Below are 9417 nucleotides of genomic sequence, written 5' to 3'. Positions count from 1 at the left end.
CGCACAGGGACCATTTCATGTACAACATTATTTGGCAGACCACTGAAGCACAGGGACAACTTTGTGTAGTTCAAGAGATTAACAGTACAGTTTCAGCAGAGCATTTCCATCGAGGAACAGGAAATTAACAGATTGGAGCTTTTTCCACACACAAACAATACACAATGGTATACACAATTTTTCACCGACACGTCTTTTGCTCTCGCCAATACAGGTGAAGAATCAAAGCCAAGGTAGACACTTGTGAAGCAGCAACAGACGAACCAAACAACACACTGAAGGGGCAGATATTTCAGCACACCGTTCATAGAATTTCTAATGATTCAACTTTGCTCTCGCTGCATTTAGTTTTGAAGAATGAAAATCCGCCAGACAAAATAAAAGAACTTCTTTCTCTCCGCAAGTCACAATGTTTACGTCATCGTGAATTGAATGACATTGCAATTACTAATACAAAAAAGGCAGCTCAGAAAAGGAAAATGCTAATGAAGAAGGTAAGTCACAATAGAAAATTCAAAGTTGGACAAAAAGTTTTAGTTCGAGCACACCCTTTGTCTTCTAAAGCAAAGAACAGGTGTCAAATATTTGTATTCCTGTATAACGGACGATTTCGGAGTCGACGGATCACACTTCCGAACGCAGTACATCTTGAAACACTCAGAACGAAAGTTTCCAGAGGTTTCCATCACCTCACCAACATAAAACCTTTCATTGTATAATTATATGACTTTCTACTCTTCCTTGAGATGACTACACCACACCAATATACAACACTTATGTTCTGACAACACGTATTTCACTCTCTTATGACGTCAAGCGTTTGCAAGTAGTAGTTAAGCTTTTTCTACAGTTTTTGTTTCACTGACATGTATGTGTACATGAAAATAACAATTTTTTCTCATACAGTACTATAAGTACAAGCCACTTTGTATGTTAATTTTCACTGTCATGATTTTTATGTAATAGATACAACAGAGCACACATCACGTCATGCTCTAACGTAACTCACCCCGATCTTTACACTACATCATTTTACAAGCAGAGATTACGTAAAAGAAGACAGCAATGATTTTTCTCTCAGTGACAAAGGCACCACAGAAGATAAAACCAACACGAGAAACAATAAATAGAATTTTGCGCGTCGCAAAGCATTTTCTCTTACAGGCTAACGTACAGAAGTATGGAACAACGGATTCCAGACAGTACTGATAAAACAGGTAGAGTATATATTTTTTTCACAGGTATAACACGTACTGTCAGTAATCGGAGGAGATATTCAATTTAAGCGTCTTGCACTGAGATACTCAAAGACTGAGATATAGTCAGGATTTCTTCATTCACTGTCAGAATTTTATTGTAGATGTCGTACGTGAGGTGAAGACTTAAGGCTTCATTATAGATGAAGTATGTGTAGCAATGATTTATAGATTTTTATAATGAGAATACGATGAGATAATAGGAAGTGAGAATAGCGATCTTTTTATGATTATTATGCAGACCTTTATTATTTATGATATGAAGTGGCATATTGATGTTAGGGATTGTCACGGAGTACATGATAACTTTACTCTTGTTGCATGCTTTGTTGATTGTGTTTTGGTCTGTATCTCTGACGAGTAGTACTTCCAATGGTTTGAGAAAAAGTGTTGCAAAACGATAATACAAGGCTATGAATTTAAAGGAAGATAAACACATTGTTTCAAAAATATGCAATTTTTTGTGAACAGCAATGAGAAGGGTTGAAGACTCTTATTACGATGCACTTGCTTTGATGAATTTCTGACTTTGCTTGTGCTAGTGTATTTTTTTCTCATTTACAGGATAATACCATTTCTCATTCTTTTTCGCCTCTAGATAACAGACTTAATCGGAAAGAGAGAAATTCTTAATTCCTGAATGAGATTTTCACTCTGCAGCGGAGTGTGCGCTGATATGAAACTTCCTGGCAGATTAAAACTGTGAGCCCGACCGAGACTCGAACTCGGGACCTTTCCCTTTCGCGGGCAAGTGCTCTACCATCTGAGCTACCGAAGCACGACTCACGCCCCCTACTCACAGCTTTACTTCTGCCAGTACCTCGTCTCCTACCTTCCAAACTTCCCGTGTTTGCAGGAGAGCTTCTGTAAAGTTTGGAATGTAGGAGACGAGGTACTGGCAGAAGTAAAGCTGTGAGTACGGGGCGTGAGTCGTGCTTCGGTAGCTCAGTTGGTAGAGCACTTGCCCGCGAAAGGCAAAGGTCCCGAGTTCGAGTCTCGGTCGGGCTCACAGTTTTAATCTGCCAGGAAGTTTCAAATTCTTAATTGTTTCCGTTCTGCACCTTGACTTTACTTTTTCGTAGATATTACGTACTCTTCCTGATACCACTTAAATTTTGCATTTGGGGCAGTTTTAAGTAATTGGCACGTGCATAGGTTTTGTGAACACATTTTCATTTGCTTTATGTTTTGTGAGTCACAGGCAAAAGACAGATGTAATAATTTCTTTTTTTTTCTCTACAGAAGTAAAATATTGTTCACATTTCATTCCTTTCCCTCCCTTTAGCCTGTATCCTTATGGGCATCTACTCGAGTATGTAAAAACATACACGCTGCATAAATCAGTATTGTACGCTTGCATAACAACACGAGTGGCAGACGCATGCTCGTGTGAACAGTAAGAAGGCAGACGGCAATGTTTGCCTACTGATATTCTCACAACGCATTGTACGTGTAGTGGTTACTGTATTTTAATGTTTCTTTTCTCTCACAGCGTGAAACCAATTTCCATTATGATTATTCTGTCTGACATGTCACTGCCGACACAGCAGTGTATATTGTAATTTGAATATTCGTAAGAAATGCTTGTTATTCTTTGTTTTTTAATCTGAGAATCCGTATATGCAATTTCAGATAAATGTAAAAGATTTATTTTCTTTCACTGCGTTGTAGCAGGATACACGTACTTTGCGAAAACAGCACATTGATGGACTCGAGTAGAGTTATTCTCTGCACTGTGAGACAGTTGGACGTATTATGGACGTTTTCCTTACGACGGCATGCCACATCGATTATCGTGATTTTAGATGGCTTCACAGACATTTTGTTAAAGTGACGTGGAGGTACCTTTTGAGAGCGGTCTGGCTCTGAGTTGTCACTGGGTTTGTCACTGACACGTACGGAGTGCACCGAGTCCGCCCTCAGCCGCCTCCCACACAGTCAGGGTGCGACGCTCTCACCTGGTCAGATATTACAGCGCTGTGAGTGAGTGCTGGAAGACACTCCGGCGTGGTCTGCACAGCGTACTGTGTACACTCGTGCCAGCAGCTTCGTGTACGGAAACCACGAAAAGACATTGCTTCGATACACATTTGCTACGACAAAAATACGACGTAATCACAGCCAGTCTCACGACATTTTGTGCAAAATAACGACAAAGAAAAATGCCGTCAGTGTCATTTTTCCCGCAGTTAATGACTTTACAACCAGTGCACAGTAATGTAGTGGACAATTGTCTTTAACTTGTGCAGACTGCTTTCAAATGGAATGTAGCGTATTCTAAATACACCTTTACTTGGAGTGCACCTGAGCAAGAAATGGACGATGATTTTTGCAAATTAATTTATCAGCGACAGGGGCACTTCCACTTACAAAACAAAAATGTTTTTCATGACTTGTTGACACTGCATATATGCCAGTCACATGTATATATTGCATATTCTGTTATCTTTTTATGTTTCTTTATAATATACTACACTACTTCCTAGTTTACTACTATTTTTGTGTAATATTACGCAGACGAATTTTTCAGTACAATATTTGGCATGTGTGAAACTCCTCCTGCAAAATTCTGCCAAGAGAGGGCGTGAGATAGTCAAATACATAGTGAAATGGGTCTACTATGAGTTTCTTCTTCTTCTTCTTCTTTCGAATAACCTATTTGGAAGGTACGATGAATCAGCTTTGGCTATTCTACATTGTGTTAGATTTCCTTAGTTTTCAAATTTCCTGATGTGTCGACAGAAGTGCCGACACAGTGTTATTTTGAGGGGGCCGATAGGCACGCTATCTAACGCAGACGGGCGTGAATTCTGGAACAGGATAACTATTGAATGGTAGCAAGAAAAGTACGTAGCTGCTTTATACTTAACTTTTAATTATTGTTGTATACGTCGTTCTTCTTGAGACATTTATACGATAACTCTCAAAGTAGGTAAGGCTAATGGCGCCTTGCTAGGTTGTAGCCATGGACTTAGCTGATGGCTATTCTTAAACTGTCTCTCGGCAAATGAGAGAAAGGCTTCGTCAGTGTAGTCGCTAGCAATGTCGTCGTACAACTGGGGCGAGTGCTATTCCGTATCTCGAGACCTGGCTTGTGGTGGCGCTCTGTCTGCGATCTCACAGTGGCGACACGCGGGTCCGACACGTACTAAATAGACCGCGGCCGATTTAAGCTACCACCTAGCAAGTGTGGTGTCTGGCGGTGACACCACATTTCCTTCACCGTTTTAGAGTGTTGTTCCCTTTCTTGTTGAGTCCACTCTCATCTATTTCTTTTCTTTCCCTCCTGAAATTCTGTCTTTTGTACTGACTTTCCGAAATGTATTCTGTTTTCTGTTGTGTGTATAGTAATTCCAGCGTTTTCCATGTCCTTTTCACTCTCTATGAAACATGCGGGTTTGGATTGATGGCTACAAAGTAATGTGAATCTACGTTTGGTTAGTCTGTTGTTATCCATTCCGAAAATACCTCCAGAAAACTGTAGTCTTCTCTTCCACATTACATCAGTTAGTTTTTCAGTTTTCAAGTACAGCACTCTGTTTGGTCTTAACCTGTACTCGTCATTATCGTTTCTTTTAGCTCCCAGTATTTTCCTTAAAACTCTTCTTCCGACCTTCTGTGAGTTTGTCATTTGCATTTCAGTACTTTATACGTACTATGTGTGTGTGAGACGCCAAACGACAATCTTGAGTCTGTTATTCTTCACGGGCAGTCTTTGGTCAGAGTCTGCCTGGCAGCGAGGAGCGCGGGAGTTGTGACGTCAGAGGGGTAGCGAGGCAGGCGCCGAGCAGCGGACTCGTGGCAGAGCAGCCGTGGAGGTGGGCGCGGGCGCGTCTGAGTTAAAGTGAACTGTGGCTGGATATTGTGAGACAGGGGAGGAAGATTTGACTAGTGATTTGGAATGAAATGAGATCAGGGAAGAGTATGAAGAGGAATGAAGGTAACATTACTTATTTAGTGACACCGCAGTCACACGTAGCTAGATCCACTGTTGAATGAGACATCCACATCAGGGAACTTGAGGTTTTTCAGTAAATATTGTGTGATTTTCACTGTGAGGTATTTTTCATGTTTATTGATTATCTGTCTAACGTTTGTGAGAGTGAGAGTTTGGTATCGGTGTCGTCCTTTGTCAACGTTAATAAATGTTGTGATATCAACAGCGTACGAGTAATAATATATCAGATAATTTTTAAAAAAGGTGGTTAAAGAGACATTTCATCTACGAGCATTGTCCACAACCTCGATCCAACTCGTTTTCATTTAAGGACTGCCTCACTCAGTGATGTGTGTATAAAATAGTTTACTTGCTGTCTGGAGCACTGCACTGGGCTCTCAGCAACTGTAGTCAGAAATTCGCAACTGGCGTGTAGACAGCAGCAAGCAAGCAATTACATTACCAGGTGAGATATTTGTTTGCTACGAAAATTATCAGCGCACACAGAGGCCATTTCATGAACAGCATTATTTGGCGGATCATTAACGCATAGGGACAACTTTATTTAATTAAAGAGATTAATAGTAAAGTTCACATGTTTAGAATGATTATGCAACATGTCTCATTCTGGCAGACAATTATAATACGTTTCTCTCGCTGTTGGAAATGCAGCCAAGGCTAAACAACAGGAAACTAGCACGAAATCTCAAATGAAAGGAATTATTTTAAAGGAAACTTTCAGTATTACATTCCACATAAGAATCTGTAGATATTATTTGACGTAGCAGAATGTGGTATTAAAAATTTTAACTAGATCTAATTACTTAACAGCGGATAGAAGGAAGTACTCATTTTTCTATATTTGAAAGCCAGATTTCGTGTAACACATTTCATCTTCGGAAGAAAAAGGCTGTCGATTGCAGAGTAAATATTGGCAGTCAAAAGGAGGTCGTTAACCTGCTGATAAAGAAGAGGAGAACAACCCTATTACTACGTTTCGTACAGGAATCTGTAGATTGCATTAATGCAATTTAATAAATGCTAACCAGACGTTATTACTTACCAAACGAATCAGTGAAGTACTCATTTCCCTACCTCCCAATGCTATCTTTTGAGTAGGGGATGTTCACTTTCCAAATAAAATGAACTCCATATAATAGTTCATTTGGAGAAACACTATTGCGAAAATTTAGGAAACAGGCATTTGACGCTGACAGCCGAACGATTCTAGTGCCACCAACATGCATTGTGCGTGAGGTCCACGAAGAGAAGATACGAGAAATTAGGGCTTATAAATAGGTATATGGAGAATCGTTTTTGCCTCGCTCTGTTTGCAAGTGGAACAGGAAAGCAAATGACAAGTAGTGGTACAGGATACCCTCTGCCACGCGCAATACGGTGGTTTCAGGGGTACCTATGCAGATGTACTACATTTCTTATAGGAATCTGTAGATATCTTTTTTATCAAATGAAAGAAAGAAGTACTCGTTTCTCTACCTCTCGAAGCCAGTTTTCGAGTATCGCATGTTCCGTTTGCAGATAAAAAGCAGCCAATGGGAGAGTAAATGGCGGTAGCCAGAAACGCTTGGTAACCTGCTGTGGTAAATTACTGGAGGACAACTCTGTTACTACATTCATGTATGAATCAGTAGAGAGCATTTGAGGTAGCAGAATATAATACACCCAACAGCGAAAGAAACTGGTACACCTGCCCAATGGCGTGTAGGGCCCCCGCGAGGACGCAGAAGTGCCGCAACATGACGTGGCATGGGCTCCAGTAATGTCTGGAGTAGTACTGGAGGGACCTGACACCATGGATCCTGCACTGCTGCCCATAAACCCGTTAGAGTACGAGGGGGTGGAGATCTCTTCTGAACAGCACGTTGCAAGGCACCCCAGATATGCTCACTAAGGGGCGTTTGGCGCCCAGCGGAAGTGCTTGGACTCAGAAGTGTGTTCCTGCAACCGCTCTGTAGCGATATTGGACGTGAGGGGTGTCGCACTGTCCTGCTGGAATTGGCCAAGTCCGTCGAAATGCACAATGGATATGAATGGATGCAGGCGACAAGGCAGGACGCTTATGTATGTGTCACCTGTCAGAGTCGTATGTACAGGTATCAGGGGTTCCATGTTACTCCAAGTGCACACTCCGCAAACCAATGCAGAGCCTCCACCAGCTTGAAGAGTCCACTGCTGACACGCAGCGTCCATACCTGTACACGTCAATCAGCTCGATCAATTTAATGGAGACTCATCCAACCAGGCAACATGTTTCGAGTCATCAACAGTCCAATGTCGGTGTTGACGGGCCCAGGCCAGGCGTAAAGGTTTGTGGGCCTTCGGCTCCAAATGCCCATATTATGATGACAAACTGAGAAGGTGGTTAAGATAGAACCCGGGGAAATATGTTATGTTGTGGCAAATCTCATCCTACGTGTTTGCTGCCAACATGAGAACTGCAATGAACTGATTTCAGAAGACTGGTCTTTGTCCAACGATCCTCGACGCCTTTTCAGGTGGTGACTTGCCACCAGCCGCGACGACTGGTATTCCGCAGCCACTCACAAGCCTTCAGCCGACCGTTCAGCAAAACCCACGCACTGACGCTCCCACTGACTCCCCCGACGCATCTCGTGGACTCGTGCAAGCTGACTGCAGCGCCAGATTATAAAATACTGAGCTGGAGCAAAGCCGTCAGTGTTCTTTGACGCCTGACGCTCCAAATTCGTCCATAAGTAACTCCACTGGGTCAACCGTCCCTGGTTTTACCCCGGAAAATGTCAAGCCAGTATCCAGAGCACCTGAGAGTGACGAGAAAGACAGGTCGAACCGCTATTCTCACATCATCTGCCTACGAGAATGAGGTACAACAAGAGACCAAGAAACCACTTAAGCTAAAGAATCTGAACAGAATAGAGCAGAGATCAGGCTGCTGGCTGGAGAAGAGAAGAAGAAAGGAAAAGAAACATGTCTTCCCTTACAGGAGAGGAACACAAAAGAAAAACAAATTGACTCTACAGAAAATGAAACATACGAAGACGACAAAGATGCGGCATGAACATATCGCAAGGAATTGTACTGGACTCCAACTGAGGGACGGATTGCCTGACAGAAGAGCAAACAGTGGGCTGGTGACTCGTGTGCTGCCACAGGCAGCGAGGACGGTGGATCCCAGCTCACCTCTAAGACGTGTCATCGAAGAAACTTAAAAAAAAAAGAGGAAAAGTCGAGGTCCATTCCACCCTGTGTGGGGAGCGGAACGGCCTTGAAAACACTTTCCTAGTTGGTTGGTACAACAAAGTAATGTGTATTATTCTACTTTACTTTCGTTTGCGGAGTGTACTACAAAAACGTACCGTCCCTAAGTTTCCGCACCTTGCTCCAGACCTGAGGGTCCCCCCCCTGCCGCTGGAGCAGCTTCCCGGCTGCGTCCCCCGCGGACTCTGCCACGCCGTGCTCGCCCTACGAAGGCTTTCCTCACGAAGCAGCGCACTACACCGGCGGCGCACAGCTGCGCACAGCTGCGCACGAGGCGAACTTCGGTCCAAAGCTTCCAGTTCGAGGGCTGCCGCAGCCGGCTGCTTCGTTCTCCATTTCTTGTCTTAATGTCCTCGTGTGGTGCACTCTACCTACACGCATCACTCACCCTTACAAACCCTCGTATGCCTCGAATGTAGAAGAAGGAGCACAGAATGTCGTTCGCTGTAATCCAGTAAACTCAACAATATTACCTTCCCTGTCTGTAAACACAAATCTACGACCTACCCATTTTCATAGAGGACATCTTGAAGATGGAAAACTCCTGAGAGAGAAAGAGTCTGTTGTCCTTGTGTTTTGCGGTAGTGCTCGTCTCTCCTACATCTCTTTCACCAACACGGAGTATTTCGCCACTGCCCATTTCGTATAGGGTTCCATTCGTTGTGCCGCTCTGTTAAGCTTCGTACAGAACACACTGCTCTGAAACCTAAGGTACTTTGCCTCACTTTTATCTACTCCGAATATAGCGCAGAGACGGACAAGGCGTGGCACAAACACTGTAACGTAATATCAAGTACCCATCTAACACAGGGGTTTCCAAACGTTTCCTCTGACGGAACTCTTCGAGAATGCTGGTACTTTTACGGAACGCCTTTTTTGTTTTGAATGTTAAAAAAAACTTTAAAAAATGAGAAGGATTTGTTTTATTCAGTGATTACTTCAATTTAACTCATGACTAATAACACA

The sequence above is a fragment of the Schistocerca americana genome, chromosome 11 (genome assembly GCF_021461395.2).
Source record: "Schistocerca americana isolate TAMUIC-IGC-003095 chromosome 11, iqSchAmer2.1, whole genome shotgun sequence".
NCBI lineage: Eukaryota > Metazoa > Arthropoda > Insecta > Orthoptera > Acrididae > Schistocerca > Schistocerca americana.
The sequence above is the reverse complement of the archived record's forward strand: the minus strand, read 5'-3'. Positions refer to the sequence as shown.